This window comes from Lycorma delicatula, chromosome 13, assembly GCF_047948215.1.
Source record: "Lycorma delicatula isolate Av1 chromosome 13, ASM4794821v1, whole genome shotgun sequence".
NCBI lineage: Eukaryota > Metazoa > Arthropoda > Insecta > Hemiptera > Fulgoridae > Lycorma > Lycorma delicatula.
Genome location: NC_134467.1, coordinates 55,046,545 through 55,069,835, shown reverse-complemented (window position 1 = coordinate 55,069,835; position 23,291 = coordinate 55,046,545). Strand labels below are relative to the sequence as shown.

The 23,291-nt window shown below is 32.5% G+C and overlaps 1 protein-coding gene across 4 annotated transcripts in view; it reads right to left on the bottom strand.

Moving 5' to 3' along the window:
* The window catches only part of Acbp1 (Acyl-CoA binding protein 1), a 151,722-nt gene that overhangs the window by 65,037 nt on the left and 63,394 nt on the right, over positions 1-23,291 (bottom strand). Inside the window, exon 1 of one of the 4 annotated variants that reach the window (XM_075381905.1) lies at positions 5,767-5,935. The exons of 1 other annotated variant lie outside the window; for it this stretch is intronic. The gene's annotated coding sequence lies outside the window, so the exon portion shown is untranslated. Of the gene's footprint in view, positions 1-5,766; positions 5,936-23,291 lie in introns of those variants that run through there. 2 more of the 4 variants (XM_075381904.1, XM_075381906.1) reach the window with 2 other exon arrangements.

The following is a 23,291-nucleotide window of genomic DNA, read 5'->3' as shown; positions in this document are numbered from 1 at the left end:
AATCTACCAAATGTACAACTCAAGAAAAAAGTCATATTTATTAGGTAAAATTAAAAGAAAAAAACAATTAATAAAAAATAAATTAATCAAATTAACAAATATATTTTAATTATTTACACGAAAATAGCAAATAATTTTTTAATTTACTTCTAAACATGGATTCAAGGATATCTTGTATCACAGTTGTAAATTAATAACTACACTTCAAACCTGAATGTAATGAGAATAAACGTGTACATATCACAATTACAGAGAAATAATTCACATACAAGTTAAACAATGCTGCTTTGCAATAAAAAAAAATTTTTTCAAATCCAAATGACCTGAATGAGATCAAGCTGTTGACTGAAAACTTGATTCGTTTTATAAATAAGGACAAAATATTCTGTTGGAAAAATGTGTAAGTTGGCGGTTAAACGCAACTGTGAATGCAAAAGGGCAGAAGAACCAGACTTTGAACGTTTTTTCTGAATGCATATTAACCGTGCAACAACAAAAAACTTTTTCGTTTAATTTTTTTCATTTATTATTTTTTTATTAATAACGGGCGACTTGACTTTTAGCTTGCATTATGTTTGTAAAAATTTTCATTCGCGTAGTAAAATTTTTTAAACATATATTACTTATGTATCTTTACCTTACTTGTAGTTATTATCTCTTCATATAAAAAAATTCTGTTTTTCTAATAAAAGGGACGGCACACACAATTGTTAAATAAACTATAGGAATGATTTCTTAACGTGACATGAGACTCTTGTGCAGGTCACACAACGAATTAAACAGTATGGAAATAAAAGCAACTTGCTTGATAGAAAATGATAATTTAATCGATGTAAAAATATTAAAGTAAAAAAAAAAAAAAACGGAAATAGAGCTTAATGTATCGTAACTTAAGTAATTTTAGAAAATAATGAATAAAATATTCTCTTCAACGTCACAATTTATGAATAAGCAATTTTTTCTGTTTTAATAAACAACATTTTAATTAGAATTGCTATAACGTACATAAAAATAACGTAAAATATTTAACAGGAAATTACACGGGTTTTACTTCATGAAATATTGATTTAAAAGAGAGAATGATATATAAATCACGCCGAACTAACTCATTCTTTTCAGAGTGAGTTTCAAATATTATATATTGTAATGCGTAAAAATGTGATGTGATGTTAAAATACACAACTTGAAAATAAATACCGATAAACAAGTTTTCAGTTCAGAAGGCCATCGTGTATTCAAATATGAGAGATAAAAGTTTCATAAGGCAATTTTTTTCACAAGTTGTGATAAAGTAGGAACTTATTAAATTAGTGTTATGACATCGCTTATAATTTTTATTTATCGACGTATTTTCATTATCAAAATTATACAAATTAATGATTCGATACTATTTGACATACTTTTTCTTAAAATCATTATAAAACGTGAAAATAAAAATACTTCAAGCAACAATATTCTGCATTTTTTGAAAAAACGATTAATTTTTATTTTAAATTTAAAATAATTGAAACAGAAGCTAAAAATTACACCGGACAACAAAATCTAATTTTTCGCTTGTTAAATGAGAGCGAATGGCTGATTCTTATAGTACTTTTTATGCTGATTTCATATATGATAATAATTTTTTTCTATCGCGCTCGGTTTTTTTGTAATTGAAATTTCTTTTGAAAGAAAAAATGTACGATGAATGTAATAAGACAATACATTACATGCACTTTGTAATCGCCTATCTATTTATTTTGGATTTTCTGCTGTAATTTGCTGTAGGTAGATAGATCCCTCTTTGGATTCAAATAGTAGTCGGCAAACATTTTTGGGTTCCATTTTCCCCGGTATCGTGTTTCCATTGTAGACATCTGGTGAAAGTGTTTATGTTCATCACCGATAGCGCCAAGATTGTTAGGGAAAAATCCAAATGTGAAAGTAAGAAATTGACTTTGTGTGACATTTTACACCCGAGTTCTTTGTAGTTTTGAAGCAGTTCACCGACAGGTTCTCTGTAGTTGCTGGCCTTATGGTTTCCAAGGAAGTTGTTTACATTTTGAAATGACTTTCATACAGCAACCTCCAAGACATTCAAACATTCTTCAAACGCCGGATCGCTCATTAATTTTCTTATATACCTTCCTTTATTTTAGTATCGCTTATATTAAGGAATTTGTTTTTTAGAAACCGCAACCCTGCATTACTGCTTTAATCAAATTTTTTTAATAAACCTAGCTTAACGTGTAGCGGTGGAAAATAAACTTTTTCTGGTTTTACTAATGTCCGACTAACAACATTCTTCTCTCCTACAGTCAGTACCTCTCCCTTTAGCCACTGCTCTTTTATGTAATGGTTTTTCCTATCCTTGACGTCCTACTCGCACAAAAAGCAACAGAACTTAGTGTATCCAAGTTGCAGTCCACGTAAACGCTCTAATACTTTCAGATCTCCACAAATATGCCGTAAATATTTCTCATACTGAATGCTGCTCGATACAAGTTTCATATTTTCATAAAGACTCCATGTGAACAGCGTATGTTTACGGTATTGATGGGTATTTATTTCCGATGTAAAGTAGAGCGGCTTTCAAACTAAGCTTTGACGAGTCGATAAAAAGTCACCTTCGTCAGGATGGTGCATATGTCCCAAAGCTTGCAGTAGAGTCCACATCATTACAGTATACTGAGTTTTCGTACAGAGAGGGGAAATGTTCAAATTCTGACTGTCTGCCACAGAAAGCACTTCTTTAGTGTTTGGTTGTAAAAGATGTCATCCTTTCAGGCTTGATGCCAGTATTTCTTCTCGATTATTTGATAAATTTACATCATGAACCGCATCGTTTAATTATGACTAATTATTTAAATAGGATTCAGCATATCTATTTTCTAAAAAGTTTGGATCTCTTTTTTCATCGCCTTATAAGTTAGCACAAGATCTGACATTTTCATCTTGATCTAAGTTCCATGTTTCTAGTGGTACTGGAATTGGAAGCTCTTGGCTATGCGGTACTGGCCGCATGACACAGGGCATATTAGGGTATTTAACAGTACGTCTAGTTTTAGCTGTTATCCTAAATATCCTTATTACACAAAAATAACAGACTGCGGTGTGATCCTTTGGTTCTCTCCAAACCACTGGAACTGCAAATGGCATGTGACGAGATCCATTTCGCCAACCGGTCAACAATGTTAACACAAAAAGTACAGCAAATATGAGGAACCCAAGATTTCCCCTGATCACCTAATTTACATCCAAAATACAGTTAATACGACTTTTTTATTTCTTTAGTCTACACTACAGTATATAAATAAATATAATAACAAAAGAAATACTAATAAGTAGATTATATGTTTATACTAAGATGAAATTAGAAAGAACGAGTTAGATTCTTGTTCGTTTAACTGGTGTGTAAATAATAAACACGATGACTAATGTCTAACAAATCAATGCGATAATGATTAAGGGACTGTAACAAATAAACAAAAGCTATTTAGTCGATAAATAATATAATTAAATACATTCACAAAATGCTAAGCTTATGGAGTTCATGTATGATCAACCTGAAAATAAGAATGGTAGTTAGAAAAAAAAAATTAAGCCTAATAGTAGAATTCTGATTTCACATTTGAAATCAGCATGAAAAATACTATAAGAATCGGTTATTAACTCTCATTTAACAAAATCACTGTTGATCAGTGTTATTTCTACTCTTACCTAGTTTAGAAAAAAGGAAAACATTAAAAATCAATGAGATTAAAGAATGAAGTGTTAAATTATAAAAATCATATTTTTATTGATTTATATTATAATTTTAGAATACTATTAAAAAATATTATAAAACTATAATTTAAGCTCTGATATGTAAGTTGTCAGTTCTTGCTTTAGGTGCAAATCTCAAGATAAATTCTTGAAAGTGGCTCAACATTTGTTACTTAATGAACATAGTAACTGTTCTTATCAGATCATTTAAACTTTGGAAGTAGTCAAATATCCATGCATGAATGTAGATTCATAGTAAAGAATTCAGATGTTTGTAAAAAAGAGACACTAATTGTTTAAATTTAGGTACTTTCAAAACATGAAGATTATTCAAATTTCAATATCAAATACTCTCACAATTACAATAATAAGTAGCATTTTATACATACATCAGAATGGCCGGCCATGCTTGTATGTATGCAAATGTTTACTTAAAACTGTTAAGCTGATCTGAATGATTCTTTTAATACTATTTTTAACTGAATCATGAGAATAGTTTTAAGTGTAAATTTACTGAAATAACTATTATTGCTTGATGAGCAATAAGGATTAAATAACGTGTATTGCATCTTATTAAAAATTTTTGTGAAGTCATATTTAATAGATAACTACACGGTTTTGATACACAAAATTTGGAAAATAGATTTTTTTTTTATGAAAACATTCATTCATTTACAAAAACTTTTTTTATAAAAAAGGATTTATTTTTTGATATCAGCAATTTAATAGGCAATTTTATTGAAAAAATTTTCATACGTAACAAGAAACTTAACTTATTTTATAATAAACACTATTCATTTCCTATGACTACTTAAAGTTGCGTCAATTAATTGTTTTGATGAATTTTATTTTCATGTTATATTTGGATTTCAAAACTGAAGCTGAAATCAAAGGATGTAACTTCAATTTCAACCCGTTATTTTTTATTGTTTCTTTTATTTATGCAGGATTGTATAGACAGCAAAAACTGGTTTAATTAAACTTATTTATTTTAACCTGATATGGCAATTGACATATGACTGAATTTATAGCTACGTATTATGTTTCACTTTAAATATTTACCAGAAGACAAAAAATAACCTTCTGATGAAAAATAAATTTTGGAATTTATTCATTGAGGATGCATTTAATGTAATAGGAAAAAAAGAATTAAACAGGTTCCCATTTTTGTGAGTTCTAGCGTTTTTATGCGCTTCAAAAAAAAATTTCAACAGACTAGAGAAAGGAATAAAAATTAAACTTGTAGCCCATAATTAAGCAACCTGGGTTACTTACTTTATGAAGAAGGAGGTATGGAAGGTAAGATCTGCTATGATGGAAAAAAGTACAATATGAAGGATGAAGCAGATGAGTTGACAATTAAAATGATCAGCTCAGAATCAAAAAAATAAAAAAAATGATAGAAAAATAAAAAAGGTAAAAGTTACTTGCATGGACAGATATATATGCAATATTTCTTTTTTTAAATAATGCAATAAAGTAATTGTATATTTATATGTTTATCATAAATAGTTTTCTTTTCTATATACCTCTTTAAAAATATCTTTTTAAAAAATGAAACAAATTTATTTTGGTAAACAGTATAAGAAAATAAAGCTAATGCCTTTCGTTAAATAAGAAGTAAAATTAATTCTGAATTCGATGATTGAATAGTAAATTCCCTATAATGAAATAAAACTTTTTATCAAATGTAAAATATCAACAGAAACATTACCTTCAATAACATGACTATAATGTCAAAATAAAAAAATGTTTCTTATTTTTGAATACATTAAGCAAGAAATTCACAAAAAATACAAACCCGGTATGAAATGAGGTATAGTTTAAAGACAAAATTGTGTGAATATGCATTTCAATTTATAATTTAAAAAAAGCCTAGTTTCTCGATAAATGAATTTTTTTTTAGAAAGTAGTTTTTAACAAAACTTACTGGTTAAATTCTAATATTTTACAAGTGTTAATTTAACACGTAATATTAACATATTATAGATTTTAACTATTTACTTGAAATATTATACTTACTGACCAAATAAAAATGACGCTTTTTAATGAAGGTTTACCTTATGATGCTTCGTCTAGTTCTCCAGTTAACACAATTACCGATTTTACCACAAGCCTGGCTAAGTAACCTCAAACAAGTCAAGATATACTCAAGTCGTTCGTTATACAACTACGTTAACCTAACAGCTACACCAGTCTGGCCACTATATCTTTAAACAACATGAAAAGAATTCCCTATACAGGAATTTTAACCTATGATTTTAATTACTTTGTATATTTGTGCAACAAGGCATAAAAATAAAATTAACCTATTCCTAACCTAATCAAGCTATTATTTAATAGTACTGCGAATAAATGTACTAAAACAGAATTTGTATATTTCTTTAAATGAGTGCTTATTTATATTCGATAAATCTGAATAAAGTTTTCGTTTGTAATAATATACAGTAGCGTTCCTCTTTTTATAGAAAATTACAAGAATGAAAAAGATTGTCGATTTTAACTATTTATACAGAAAACTCTTTTTTTAATCAAAAAATAATTACGTTTAATAAAAAGCACTGTTTTCATATGTACGTAGAAACATGGACTGACGGTTGATCAACATAACGAAAGGTGTTTTAAAAAAAACACATTTTAAATTCATTCAAATATGTACATAGGTATTTTTGGAACTATTGCCTCAATCAACCGTACGCTCTGTACGGTTGCTTCGTACTACTCTAGTATCGAGTAACGACCGATCCTAGTCGAGAAGTAGCACGAAGAGCAACCAGATTGAATAAGTTCCCTAATTTCTGCTTACCAATTACCCACCTTCCTTTCCTAACTTACAATTTTACTTCATTCAGCATATGCGACTCCCTCCGGAAAAGGAGTGCAATGCTTTCTCCGAACACTAGGCACCCGACAGGAATTCAGCGGACGATTAAAGGGGAATTACGCAGGTAGTACGAGGCTCGTATGCGCCTAGTCTCCCACGATCAGCCGCGGTTATTTATTCACGTTGGTCTAAAGGTCCGGAACGTAAAAACCAACTCTGTCCATAAATAAAACATGAAAATCTTTAACCGCTATTAAATAGATAAATAAATAAAAGAAAGACAGCAAGGGACATTTGTCCATATTCTACAATTATTAGGGAGATAATAAACAACCGCTATCCTTGCGTTCCGTAGTATCAACAGTATCAAATTAACTGCTCATTACAGATTAGGGTGACCAACTTTTCAAAGAACTAACCCAGGATACAATCTTTCAATAATAAGTGTGTTGAACAATTGAGGCGAACAGACATGTATGTTTTAAAAGGCAAAGAAACATTAATTTAATACGTTAATTTTTAAAATTGTCTTATTTCATGAAACTGGAACGTCATCTTAAGCACAAATGCTTTTTTATTTACCAACAATACTTTGCTGATCTACCTGCACCTGTTAGAATATCTCTTTTCCTTTATGCAATGGTAGAATTCAATACATTCTAATTGAAAATTAACCCTAACTTGAAGTTTTGCTTTTATTAAGCTCACATTTCATCGGTTCCTTGTATCATTCCAGTGTGATGACATCAAGCTTAATACCCTCTTTACAAACCATTTGAAAACAGAAGATTCTAAGAATTTTACTAATAAGTAATGCTAGATTTTTGAACTTGCAATGATTAGTCTCCAGAACTGCAAAAATATCCACCTGCTTTTTATCTACAGGTTTCTCTCAATGTTTCACCTGTTCATTAATTAAGTCCTTCCCATTTACAAATTCATCATAAAAACTGTCTATGCATAGAATGTCCAACATGTTCAAACATTCAGAAGCACACTGAATATCACCATATATCACACTAATTGTTTTCAAGGAAAATGGTTGAAGCAGATAAAGATAGTTAGAACTGTTGAAATCAAAGTTTGCATTTAGGTATAATAGAGGTTTGGTTAGACATTTGTTGAAATCCTGTTTTATTTGGCATTTAATTTTTTTAGGTACATTTTTAATTTTATTTCCAGTAAGTTTGAAAAATGAATCATTTTTACGTTTAATGATCTTCTCTTACAGCCTGTTCACAACATCAAACAACTCTGTTGCAGTTAACTCATTTTTTCAAGGCTTATGATGCTCTTTTCAAACACGTTCAAAACATTTTGGAGAAAAAGCATATAAATTTCTGTTTTACTACAATCCAGATCATCATCAGTCTCATTTTAAACATATTTCCATATTAAATCTGGACAATCTTCTTGTCCCATACTTTGAAAATATGAAACTATGGCAGGCCAGCATTTTAACTTCTTTTCTACAGGCAATAAGAGTGAAAGCCATCTTGTTGGAACATACCTAATGAGAGTATCTCCCTCTATTTCAACAAAATTAAAAAAATCATTTAGAGTTTCTGTATGTTTAGCAGACATCGTAAAGTGACTGAATATTTTTAATACTAAAGCCTCAGTATCACACAAAAGTGAATCACAACGTTTCTTGCAGGTGTTATGCACTAAGTGTGACAAACATTTGGCAGGCAAAATGTTTTTATTATCTTTTTTGAGAAGTTGGTACACTGAATGAAATTTACCAAAATTTACATTCTCAGAGTCAGCTGAACATGCAAAGAGTTTAGAAATGTCAATATTGTGTTCACTTAAAATATCCAAAATCTTATCTTTAATCTTCACTACAGTTTCATAAAAATCAAGGAGTCTATTGCATATTCTAGTTGTCTCATCAAAAGTACCTTTCAGAAAGCTTTCATATCATTTTCTGCACCATGCCCAACTCCAAATTCCTTTCTACATACTGTACAATATGCTCTGTGAACGTTGCTTACCTGTCTAACCCAACTATAAGTCTGTTTCCATGTTTTATTGAAATAACTTAGTCTTTTGGTTTTCTTCTTCAGTAGTGTCTTCTTCACATCCTCGTTGTTTTTATAGTTACTTTCTTCTATTTCACACTTTCTGATTCACTTAAAGGCATAATCCCAATAATTACAATGAAATAACAATCAAAATTACTGATTACAGTTTGAAAATTTTAATTGTTCAAAACAATGATCAGTACTAGGCACAGAACAACACATGTGGTTACTAGGTTATATTAGGTGTTAATGTATAGAAAACAAAGAAGGTAGTTCAATATCAATGCGCATATGCTGGCTTGACATCACAGGATACAAAGACAAACGAAGTGGAAATGAAATTCTGGAGCTGACTGCATACTAGAAAGAGAGAGACTGGGACAGAGACTAACGTCTTATTCAATGAAGGATTGTCCATTTCTATAGCTTATCTCAACCTTAAAAGATAGTATGAAAGTAAATGGGCTATCTCTGTCTCTTTCTAACGCATGCATGTTTCCATTATGTCCATCCTTTTCTACTTGGGTAACCAAACCACTAAGTAGATGGTGTGAATATTCACTCATTACTATTTTCAGTTCTGCGCAAGCTATCCAAGAGAGAGAGAGAGAGAGACAATGCATGTGAAAATCGTATGTGCTACAATAGCCTTTAATAGCAGTGTAGATATTTCACTGCTTGGTGAAGTATCATTTAGAACATTAGATTAAATTAGTAGATGATCACAACTGCAAACTTTAGTTACGAGCATATACATATACAAACAGTAGCAAACAAATTAATCTGAACAAAGAAAATTTTTGTTCTGTTGTAGGGAATTTTCATTCTGTAGCAGACTGCTTGCTGTTTGCTGTTTCAGATTATGTTGTTAGTTCATATACAAACAAAATTAAAGGTTTTTGTGCTTTTATAATTCATTGTCAATCAGTTTTTGATGACCTTGTGAGTTTCTGTTATAAGTTTTATATTAGTTTTTAGTTAATATGGATATAACCCACACAAGTGGTCAAAAATTGTTACTCTGTCCCAACACACACAAATGACTGAAAGACAAATTGTCAGGAGTGTAGTGTGGGTTTAGGTACTGTAAATGAAATCATGAACAGGTTTAAGGAAACAGGTTCCGTCTCTCCAAAGAGAAAATGAAATATGTGGACGGAAAAAGAAAACCACACCTACACAGGATTGATTCCTAATAAGAAAAAGCAAAATTAATCCACGATTGTCAGCTGTTGACCTTAACAGGAACTTGAAAGCCAGTGGGACTAATGTTTCTGATATGAATAAGTAGAAGATTGTTGGCAGTGGGAAGGATTGCTCAGAAACCTAAAAAGAAACAGTTACTGACATAGGTTATGAAGATGAAAAGACTTCATTGGGCAAAGGAACATAAAGAATGAACTATTGAAATGTGAAAAATGTTATTTTTTCAGACAAAACTCTTTGTCCAAGAGTAAAGAGTAGCCTCCATTCGTAAGTCAGCAGATGAGAAGACTAGTCCACCGCACACTTGCAGCAAGCTCCTAAACACCCAGCCAAAAAGATGATTTAGGGTGTTTTACATATGAAGGGCGGGAGCACTTATCTCTGTGGATGGGATGATGAAACGGACCAATACATTAACATATGCCAAAGAAAAATAGTTCCGCAGAAAACCCAGAACTCATTTTTCAACAGACCTTGTACCATGTCACACATCAAAGAAAGCAAAAGAATTCTTCAAAAACCAAAATATTTGAGTGCTCTTGTGGCCAGTGAACTCCCTGATCTGAATTTTATTGAAAATTTATGGGGCTTACTAAAAAGAAGACTTAGGAAAATGAATTGCAGCAAAAAAACTGACCTTATAAGTTCAGCGATACAAGTTTGGTTTTGAGATGAAGAAATCAAAAATTATTGTTTTTTATCTTAGTGGAATCAATGCCAAAGAGGATTAATGAAATAATCAAAAACAAAGGAGGACATGTAAACTATTAATTTTGAGTAAGTTTGACTAATAAGCATTTCTTCTTTTAAAAATAAAATTTTCTGTTAAAAATGCTGTGTTTGGATTAATTTGTTCACCACTGTAGATTACATGTGCCAACAGTGTGCTCCGTAAGAGCTATACTGTCATTTAAGTGTGAGACGCGCTATGCATCGTTGATAACTGGGACTTTAAGCATCCTGGGAAGAGAGTGCCCAGAACCAGGAAACTTGGAACCAAACTCAAGACAGTTGCTCACCCTACTGACACGGAATTTTCCAAAACAATTTTAAAGCTATGTAATGTCAATTTTTATTGTCGTCAAGGAAAAAATAAGTCTGGTATCTAACTAAAAGAAATTTAATGTAAATCTTAACGATTATAATTAAAATTCTTCCAACAACACGTTTTAGGCCAGAATCAATTTATACAGTGTTTAATTTATAAGAGGCCCCATCACTCAGTAATTTATACCAAATGCATAGTTTTGTTAAAATTCATATATCGGTTTGAGATGGGTAAAATAATGTGGAAGATGTTGATTCAACTTAGCTGGAATGGAGAGTACTGTTTATTGCCTGCATGTGTGAGAGTATTGCCAGTTTGTGTCAAGCATTGGGTTTTGAATAAGGTTGCATAATCATGCGCTGTTGTTTGTTAAAACGTATTAACTATTAAACAATGCGTATTAGTGATGGAAACTTAGTTAGATTCGGAATCTCGTCTTGTGTGTCAGTGAAATTTCAAGGAGAAATTTGGAAAGGAAGCACCATTGAGAAGTGTTCATTATGTCAGCGATCCAAGAACTTCATTAGAGGCAAAACTGGCATTTTAGATGAAGCTACTGGACCTGGGATACTGAAAACCTGCACATTTTCTTTGAATCTCCCCTACACCCACAAAAAATAAGCATACGATGTACGGTTTTAAAGTGATGAATAATTTTTTAAAAACTCTAGATACTGCCATCAACAAAGAAATTATCCAATAGTTCATAGCCTTACTGCAAGAGGATGAGTGTGACTGCACTGGTTGCAACAGACAATGTCATTTGTCTTAATGCTCACTCTACTATGCAGATGCTACAGGATTTTTTTCGATGGAAGAATAATTTTTAAAGGACTGTGGCCGCCACCAGAATCCCTTGGTCAGACTAACCCAGACTTCTTTCTGTAGGTTTATTCAAAAAAATTGTTTATAGGAGCAATCCACGCACCCTGCAGTAATTGAAGACAAACATTACCGATGCAATCCAAGAAAAAGACAATGTATAGCTAATATAAGTAGCCAGGAACATATCAAACATTTTGACAGGTGTATACAAGTGGATGGACATAATTTTCAACTCGGTCTGTATATTATTATGCAAGTGTTTACCAATAAACTATTATTTATAGACTAAACTAAATGATGGAGCCTTTTTAAGTTGAACACCCTGTTTAAGTTAACTATAGTGTCATAAACACAGTAAAACATCCTCAGAATAAATACTCATAGTAAACATTATAATTAATCTTTAAGCATCCTAAGTATTATATTATCAGGATTGTTGCTAATATTAACTCTGCTTGGGCTATTGTAACATGTCATTTTCTATATTCGTTTATTTTTTTTTATATAGTTTTAAAAATAAGTCTTTTGTAGATGTGAATTACAAATTTTTCTGGGGTTACACCCAATAAAAACTATAGAATACAGGTAAATTTTTGTATGGTTAGTCACTGTAAAGAGGATGGTGTCGGTTATAAGACAAGGTCATGGATAAAAAAGCAATTGGTTTAGACACACAACAATTTTATATAACTACCACAATATTAATAATTGGGAAGAAGGTTGGGATTCCCAGTTTTCCTGATCGGCACTAAAGCAATTAGTTTTACAATATAGTCACCACACAAGAAACAAGAGTCCTGCCAAATAAGCCAATATGCAGACTTGTTACTGGATATACCAGAATGCACTTACTCTTCAAGTCTCAGCATAAAGAACTATGGCTGCCACGGTAACCTTAGTTGAAATTGGAATTGCAGACATAACTCCACTGAAATTTAGGAGAAATGCTGTTGGTCCACAGCATGAAAAACATGATAGCCTGAATGTCTCAGGTGTTTTAATTCTTTTTTTGTAGTTTATTATTTCATCACAAGCTATATCTTGATATTATCTTAATATATATCTTAATATTTCATCACAATGCTAAAATATTATCCAAACATTGCATCTGGAAATATTTTCTCAATAATTAAAAAAAAAAGAAGTATTTTATGACAGGACTTTTATTTATGAAATATTATCAGTTTTTGGGAGCATAAGAAAAAATGACAATTAAATGGAGAAAGATTTTTTTTCAGTTTTAGTTTAAACATTTTTATTTATCTTTTCGCTGATATATTCTATAGCTATGATGGACAGCATCAAGATGACAATAAGAATGGTTGTTAGACTTATTTATATCAACTCAGACAGTTTCAGTTAATGAAAAAATTGAGGCAAATCCTTCTTTTAGAGGATTTGTACCTCTGATTGATTATGACAAGTGGTGCCAACTTCTATAAAAAAATAAAGTGCATAAGCATCAAACAGTTGAGGATAACATGTACTTGTACAAATTACTAAGTACACATGGCTATACTGATGGAATGTCTTTATCTTGGAATAGAAGAGTGTGTTATGTTGGAGTTATACTTTTGTTGTGTATGTTGTGTATATATATATATATATATATATATATATATATATATATATATATATATATATATATACATATATAACCTAATTACAGATAGCAATGATGAGAAATAAATGTTATAGCATTTACAAAATTGCAAGCCTGTGTAGGATTTGAGTTTATCAACTGCTGTCAAAGAACGTGTATTGTTTCTCATAGAAAAATTTACATTAATTTAATTCTTCACATTACCAGTTTTCATTCTTTGTTACATGTAGAACTAGTCAAAATTATTTTCCCTGGGAGTAATGAAGTGCAATAAATACCCTGTCCTGAAGGTAAATAGAGTTAAGGTGTTGCTTGTGTGGCTGAATATCAGCTACATATTTTAATTGGTTTGGCACTTTATTTCCAGCTGAAAGAAGAAAACATCTCTTCTTTTTACTTTCTACAGCAGGACTGGCATGGAATTCTTGTTATACCTGGCAATTAGTTAGGCCATTTTCAGGAGTGAATTGTATTTCATGTTAAATCATCCACAACCATTACAGTTATGATACCTAGCATACATATAATCAATATTTATTTACCCTTGACAAATACAGGTTGATTCCTCCACATTCATTTCTTTTGCCTAACTGGAATTTATAATGAATCTTTTTCACATTTCATCTTTCTGTATGAAAAATACCATTTTTTCACAAAGTATTATGGTTTTATATAACCTTTGTACAGAATTGGGTATTATGGTATGATTAATATAAAACTGAAAAAAAGAAGTAAGAACTTTCATTTAGTGTACAGCATATGATGAAATTCTTTTTCTGACTTGAACTGTGTTTGTTTTAGTATGCTGTCCATCTATTTATTTACTCCTGTAAGTATTAGACCTTATGTCCTGTATCAGCTGCTAAATTGATTAGTCCATGTCTTTCCTGCACAATATCAAGATACTGCCGAGGAATGTATAACAAATCAACCCTCAAATTTATGCTTTCATATTTCATTTCTTTTCATATAGTCCATCTTTTATTGCTACTGATAGTACACTGCTTTGGAAATGTAACAACTTGTGATGTAGGTGGTATTGCACAATTACTTTTCTATCCCATGTTTGAAAAATTTGACTATTAACTAAGAATTATTCAATTTTTTGCATTCCAAAATATGCACCACATATATTTTTCAACTACAAATTTCGGGGTACTTTTTTTTTGTCTTCAGTCATTTGACTGGTTTGATGCAGCTCTCCAAGATTCCCTATATAGTGCTAGTCGTTTCATTTCGGTATACCCCCTACATCCTACATCCCTAAAAATTTGTTTTACATATTCCAAACACTGCCTGCCTGCACAATTTTTTCCATCTACCTGTCCCTCTAATATTAAAGCGACTATTCTAGGATGCCTTAATATGTGGCCTATAAGTCTGTCCCTTCTTTTAACTATATTTTTCCAAATGCTTCTCTCTTCATCGATTTGCCGCAACACCTCTTCATTTATCACTTTATCCACCCATCTGATTTTTAACATTCTCCTATAGCACCACATTTCAAAAGCTTCTAATCTTTTCTTCTCAGGTACTCCGATTGTCCAAGTTTCACTTCTATATAAAGCTAGGCTCCAAACATATACTTTCAAAAATCTTTTCCTGACGTTTAAATTAATTTTTGATGTAAACAAATTATATTTCTGACTGAAGGCTCATTTCGCCTGTGCTATTCAGCATTTTATATCGCTCCTGCTTCGTCTATCTTTAGTAATTCTACTTCCCAAATAACAAAATTCTTCTACCTCCGTAATATTTTCTCTTCCTATTTTTACATTCAATGGTCCATCTTCATTATTTCTACTACGTTTCATTACTTTCGTTTTTTTTTTTGTTTGTTTTTCATGCAATAGTTCTTGCATAGGAATTCATCCATGCCGTTCATTGTTCTTTCTAAATCATTTTTACTCTCATCTAGAATTACTACATCATTAGCAAATCATAGCATCTTTATCCTTTCACCTTGTACTGTTACTCCGGATTTAAATTGTTCTTTAACATCATTAACTGCTAGTTCTATGTAAAGATTAAAAAGTAACAGGGATAGGGCCCTTGTCGGCCTCCCTTTCTTATTACGGCTTCTTTCTTATGTTCTTCAATTATTACTGTTGCTGTTTGGTTCCTATAAATGTTGGCAATCATTCATCTTATTTCCGTATTTGAACCCTAATTTTTTTTAAATGTTGAACATTTTATTCGAGTTTATGTTATCGAATGCCTTTTCTAGGTCTATAAATACCAAGTATGTTGGTTTGTTTTTCTTTAATCTTCCTTCTGCTATTAATCTGAGACCTAAAATTGCTTCCCTTGTTCCTATACTTTTCCTGAAACCAAATTTGTTTTCTCCTAACTTTTCTTCCACTCTCCTCTCAATTCTTCTGTACTGAATTCTAGTTAAGATTTTTGATGCATGGCTAGTTAAGCTAATTGTTCTGTATTCTTCACATTTATCTGCTCCTGCTTTCTTTGGTATCAGGACTATAACACTCTTTTTGAAGTCTGAATCGGTGTACCATCTTTGTTTAACACATTATAGGATTTTAATTTATGTACCCCTAAATTTTCCTTAACTTTCCTGTATGCTCCATCTATTTTACCAATGTTTATTTTTCTTTCCACTTCTGAACACTTTTCATTAATCCACTCTTCTTTCGCTAGTTTGCACTTACTGTTTATAGTATTTCTTAATTGTCGATAGTTCCTTTTACTTTCTTCATCAGTAGTTCTTCATCACAGTTTAGTTTACCTGCGGAATATTTTACCAAGGAAGGCGCCTCCATCAACGTTATATGAAATTGCAGAGAGCTACATTTTTTTGGAAAAAAAGCAGCTGTAGTTATCCATTGCTTTCAGCTGTGCAGCACTCAGAGGATTAAGTGATGTTGATATGGCTGTTTAAGTTGTTCTATAATTTAGCCCTTAACAACTACTGAAAGAGCTGCTGCCCTCTTTCAGGATTCAGGCATTCTTATATTTTCTACGTTCATCCATCAGCTGCAATATATTGTCTGAAACCCAAGGTTTTCTACCAGTTCTCTTTGTTCTGCCTAAGTTCGCTTCTGCTGATTTATGAATTTCGTTTTTAACATTCTCCCATTCTTCTTCTACATTTTCTACCTCATCTTTTTTACTCAGACCTCTTGCAATGTCCTCCTCAAAAATCTTCTTTACCTCCTCTTCCTCAAGCTTCTGTAAATTCCACTGATTCATCTGACACCTTTTCTTCAGGTTTTTAAACCCCAATCTACATTTCATTATCACCAAATTATGGTCGCTATCAATGTCTGGTCCAGGGTAAGTTTTGCAGTCAACGAGTTGATTTCTAAATCTTTGCTTAACCATGATATAATCTATCTGATACCTTGCAGTATCGCCTGGCTTTTTCCAAGTGTATATTCTTCTATTATGATTTTTAAACTGAGTTTTGGCAATTACTAAATTTTACTTTGTGCAAAACTCTATAAGTCAGTCCCCTCTTTCATTCCTTATGCTCAGCCCATATTCACCCACAATATTTCCTTCCTTGCCTTTTCTAATGCTTGAATTCCAATCTTCAACTAATATTAAATCTACATCTCATTTTATGTGTTTAATTGCTTTGTCAATTTCTTCATATACACACTCTAGCTCACCATCATCATCATCATCATCATGGGTGCTTGCAGGCATATAGACATTAACAATTGTTGTCAGTTTAGGTTTCAATTTTATCTTATTACAATGATTCTATCGCTATGCATTTTGAAATACTCTACTCTCTTCCCTATCTTCTTGTTCATTATGAAACCTACTCCTGCCTGCCCATTATTTGAAGGTGAGTTAATTATTCTAAAATCACCTGACCAAAAGTCGTTTTCCTCTTCCCACCGAACCTTGCTAATTCCTACTACGTCTATATTTATCCTATCCATTTCCTTCTTTAAATTTTCTAACCTACCAACCTTTTTTTAGATTTCTAACATTCCACTCTCTGACTCATAGAATGTTATTTTTTAATTTTCTAGTGACCATTCCTTAGTAGGGCCAACCCGGTAATCTGAAGGGGTGAATAGTTTACCTGCGGAATATTTTACCAAGGAAGGCGCCTCCATCAACGTTATATGAAATTGCAGAGAGCTACATTTTCTTGGAAAAAAAGCAGCTGTAGTTATCCATTGCTTTCAGCTGTGCAGCACTCAGAGGATTAAGTGATGTTGATATGGCTGTTTAAGTTAGCCTAAGTTAGCTATAATTTAGCCCTTAACAACTACTGAAAGAGCTGCTGCCCTCTTTCAGGAATCATTCCTCAGTCTGGCTCTCATCAGATACCTCTCCGATATGCTTGCACCTTTGTTCCAGCTATTCTGTATCACTGAGCACTCAAGCCCCCTCACCAACGGCAAGGTCTCATGATTCACAGAGGGAGGGGTACATAGAGGGATTGCAGGGTACATCATTCTAAAATTAACATTTATGTAATTCTTGTTATATGAAGTCAGTCAGGACTGTGTAACTAAATGGCGATTTACAAGTTAAAAATTTAAGGAATTCCAAAAATGAAAAGTACATATATAAGAAATTTGTTGGCATGTTTTATTTTAAATTAAAGTTTACAGTGAGACTATACTGGGTTGAAATACTTCCAACTCCATAGGGGGAAGACACCCACCTTGTGATGTTACCAGTCACCACACCACCCCCTCTGTTGGGTTGAAATATAGCTTTGATTTTTCATGACTATTTATTTCCAAGATCAACAACTTTTATTATCAAGGACGAACCAAAAGCAATCATAAAAATTTAAAGCTATGTCTCATTTCATTATGAAATTTCCAGTTGTTAGAATAACAATTATACACTCGGTGCCTTGTTTAAGATATGAGTAAAAACAATTTTAATAAGGGGATGGTGGAAATGAGAAATAATTTACGGAGATAGAGTTGTTGTCTGTTGAAATTTTTTGTAAAGAGGGTAAGGGAATAAAAACTAAGAAAATTGAAAACTCTGATGTGAACATCACATGACTTCCTTGTATGCCTATTAAATTAAATACACACATTTTTTTTTAAATAAAAAGTACAGAAAATTTTATGTCATTAATAACTTCTGTAATTTTTCATATTTTTTTTATTGTTATTATTGAATTATTATTTTTTCATAAACATTTTTTTACAATCAGTGGTTAATAATTATTAATAAATCAATATATTTAAATTAAAAAAAAAAGGAGATGAGGTCTGATTGGAACCGATGTGCCTATCCCTTGTAAGATCCAAGTATTTCATTAATTAAAATTTCATTTGGCTACTTTGGAACTGATGAAAATAAGTACCACTTAAAATATATCATTGAAAACCTTTCAATGAGAGCTTATTACTGCAGTTAAGAAAAAGTCCCAAATCCAAATTTTTTGGATTTTTGGCTATTTTGGACACTTTTCGTTCAGTTGATTGCAATCAAAAGGGGAAGTGTACAAGTAGTCCAACAACAAGGGGAAGTATACAAGTAGTTACATCAGTCCTAAATCCAATATTTCAACATCCTACAGCTAAGTGTTTTTGAGTTATGTGAGATACATACATACAGATGTCATGCCAAAACTAGTCAAAATGGATTTAGGGTTGGTCAAAATGGATATTTCCGTTGAAATCTGAAAACCAAAATTTTTCACGATCACAGTACTACCTTTTCTTTGTACAAGGAAGTAATAAATGATGTAATCTTTCTTTATGCAAAGCCTGTAATTATGGATAGTTATGAATGGTCTCTAATGTCTTTATTTCTCAAGTTCTTTATTCTTGAAAATAAGCATGCTTCTTAGAAAAGGCATCCCTACAGCATTAATGCTAACAGAGAATAATCTTTAATCTCTGCTAACAGGGACCAACTGGAATGGAAAGGACTCTGTCAAACTTTATTATTCTACCTACCTTAGCAGTTTTTTTGGGGAGGGGGATTCTAGAGACTGTGGATACACATAAAATAAAAATTTTCCTTATTAGTGGTAAATATTCACTTTTTGAGTGTATAATATTATATCTTCAAGAAGTTTATATTGTTTAACTTGTTCAGTGGTTTGATTATTCATTGTAAAAGTATACTTTTTAGGACCAAATAATGAGATTGGACTATATCCTTGTCTTACCCTTACTTTATCTACATCCAACGAAACGTTATGATTATTTGCCTTCACACATTTTTAGGACCAATATAATTATTTTCTAGAACTCAACCAATTGGTGCAAAATATTTTTATAAATTTCATTATTTTATATAGTATGTTTCATTCTACCCAGCCAAATCCTATCATATGTAATGAACATCTTCAGGATATCATGGTTAAACTTTTTTTTTGCAATTGATTTTTTAAATAAATAATATTAGTGCACAAACTTTCCCCTAATGAAACTCATCTATTCTTCTAACTGCGCAGTTTCAAATGCAAATTTGAGCCAATTAGTGATGAATGTAACAAATAATACAGCATATTGTATACATTTAAATGCCTGATGGCTTTGAAACCAACAAGATTACAGCTATACTGTATGATGTGTAATGATATTATCAAACTTTTTATTCATTCTCTCAGGTCCAACATATATTTAAAATGGTAAGGAATCAAAATTATTTTCAATAAGATCATATCTTAAAACATTTAAGGTTCAGTTTGTCAATACCTGGAGATTTTCTATCAAACCTCTCTTTAAAAGCTCTATAAAGTTTCAAGTAACCTAAGATTGAGATTTCCACAATCAATGGTTATTTACAAAAAAACTGAAGTGCTAGAATCTACCAATCTCTCTGCCAAACACAAAAAGTTCTATCACTGAATCATCATATTTAAAGTCCACCAGTACAAAGTTCATGAGTAGTTATCATTAGTTACTTATTTAACTAAACAAATGAATACCATTGATTCTATGTCAGATAAATAATAACAATAAAGAATTACATTTATTTATTATAGACTTGGGACTAATTATACTATTGCTATCTATTATTTGAAACAATTGTGTTATCATTAAACAAACAACTTAGTTGTTGATTAGGTTGAGTTTTGGAATAGTTCTTATCAACAATTCACAATTTTGAACAGCCAATATTCACAAAAGCTGAAAATTGTATTTTTCTCCAAAAACAACTGCATCCTAACAAAACTTATTTAATCAGAGAATTTACTATTGTTACTTCAATACTAATTAAGGTTGATTCAAATTCAAATGGATTGAGGAAAAGATTTCTTATATTTTAATAGAAAAATAAAACAAGGTTTTTTTTTATTTCAATTAAAGTTTATCAAATATATACCATATTCATTGCCCTCCTTTTTTAATTTTTGAAGTAAAATCATAAACCCATCATGTAAAACTTCTGTGTGTTTTCTAAACAAAAAACTGTGATAAGTGACTTTCAAGAACTCTTTTGAAGTCAATTTTATACTGTTAAGTGAGTTCTGTAGACACAGGAACAAATGACAGTCTGTTGGTATAAGGCCAGAATTATAGAGAGAATGCATCAAAACTTCTGTCAAGCTTACTCAATTTTCAATGAGCCCCAAAGATATATGGGGGATCTGGTGCTGCCTTTATACAAGATGATACTTTTATTTATTTCAACTGCTTGGCGTAGTCTTGGCACTGCTTGTAGAGTTTCACCTTGGTTTGACTGCAATCTTTTCTGTACATTATTGTTGTACGTGATCCATTTTTCATCACATATAATGATGAGTCATTTCAAAAATGGGAAATTTCATTTTGTTTTAGCAAAAATTTACAGATCTATTAAGGTTTGATCTATTAAATTTTTCATCATTAATTATGTGGCAACAAACATCAAGTTTTTTTTTGTATTCAGCCTTCTTCAAATGCTTTAAACTGTTTTGTAGTAGATTGTTTAATTTGTTTTTGATATCATGATGATTAATGTACTGATCTTGCTTAATTTTTTCCAAGATTTCATCAACTTTTTCAGTCACTGACTGACCAGAGTGAGGTTCATCACTGACATCAAAATTTCCAAATTTAAAATGGTTAACTAGCTTTGTGGCACAGATACTAATACTGCATCATGTCCACAATTTTTTTTAGCAGTCAGAGTCACATTTTTCCCTTTTTTGTAATAAAATTTCATTACGTATTAATGTTGTCACGCTTGTGCCCAATATCTCTGGATAGAAGGAATATAGCGAGCACTTTATATACTGTTAGGTCAGGGAATCTCATACCATGACTGATTTTAGAGAGATAGGTAAGAAGCCTAGCCGGAGGAGGGAGCCGGAGCTTTTTCCTTCTCAAAGGAAAGTGAGTAAGGTCATTTGACCTTCTCAAATACTATTTCTGAGAATGATGGATCGGAAGTGGATATAGCGGTGATCACCCAGGAGAGTATGAACCCACTCATTTTGCAAGATGGGGCAAACCTGGCAGCTCATTGGCCCATGATGTGTTTGTGAAACTAGATGTCTTGTTTTCCTATCTAGCAAACCCCAAGAGTACAAATGCTGCTACCAAAGGGAGATTATTGTGTCGTCTAGAATTTTTCCGAGTTACTTTCACAGCTCTTGTGGAGGGTTTTCAAAATCTTGCCTCAAAGCCTAAAGACGTAACTGCAGTTCAGAAACCGGCCCAGGCCCAGATGCAGCCGCATAGGTATGTTGAGGTGGTTAGGGGCAGACGCGAAACCAACCAGTCCAACAGACCTGAGATAGCGTCCGTCAGCAGAGCAGAGGGCTTGACTGTATCCAGCAGTCAGCTGAAGAAAGACATCTAGGTTGCCCATCGCAGTGACCGAAAAAGTCTTAAAATCAGATACAACAAAGAGAATAAGGGATTAGTTGTAGTAGCGAACAATACCGAGACCATTCAGGCAATTAAAGATTCCACTGCGATTAAGCGATTGAATGTAAATGTAGACCCGAAAAGAACGCATATGCCCCGTATTATAGTCTATGATACTGACCGTAGCCTTACCGATGAGAATGTTTTCTTCCTCATTAGGGAACAGAACACTGATTTGGATAAAGCCACCTTCCAGGGAGACTGCAGACTGGTCTTTCAAAGGTAGGCATGATACCAAGAAATATCATACGTCCGCAGGCAGACTGTTTATCGATTTCGGGTCCTACCGAGTAAAAGAGTACGTGGATGTCTAAAGATGTTTCAAGTGCTGCAGATACCGTCACAGGGCTAAATTTTGTAAGTTCGCCTTGGTGTGTGTGCATTGTGGTGAGGAGGGCCACAAGCGTGATGATTGTTCGCATAAGTCCGAGGCTCCGGCCTGCGCAAACTGTAAGAGGTTGCACAAGAATCATGAACACCCACTTGTTAGTAAGGAGTGTAGTTGTTTCACAAACGCCGTTGAGCTGTACTTTAATTCCTTAGTTGATTAGGTTCGGTCAACTAAATGCCCAGGGTGCTTATGTAGTCCAGGTTCCCACTAAGGAACATCTATTAAGATGGGTTAGAATTGTGGGTAACGGTCCAATCCTTATTGGTGCAAAGTCGCTTCTCTGGCACAGTGGGATCACTGATCACAGCATTGACTTAACTGATAGTTTCATCGCGCAGCATAATTTTGAGGTCTTTAATATTGCAGACCAATTAGCCACTTACGTCGGTATGGTTGACAGACGAAGGGCCTTGCAGGTACAAATATTGACATCACCATTGGTAGGGTCATCCCTGGCAGGATCCTTGACTGATCTGCGGTCATCAGTTGATACTTTTTGAAATGGCAGATGAGATGCGCGATTTGGCCATAAGGGACACTTTCCTGTTTTCCGGGGGCGCTTCCTGGATAGGAAGACAGACTGGCCGAAATTCTCCTCTTTGTTGGAGCCCAGACTGGAGATTTTTTCTCGAGACTTTGACGGCCTGGCAGAAAATTTCACTTCTGCGGTGGTGGCGGCGGTTGAAGCCGTCATTCCTAGAGGCAGTAGGCGGGAATGTATATCTGGTTGGTGGTCTCGGAATCTGATAGCAATGAAGCAGTCAGTGAATCGACTCAGAAGGGCTGCGCAACAAGAGGGGGATCCCG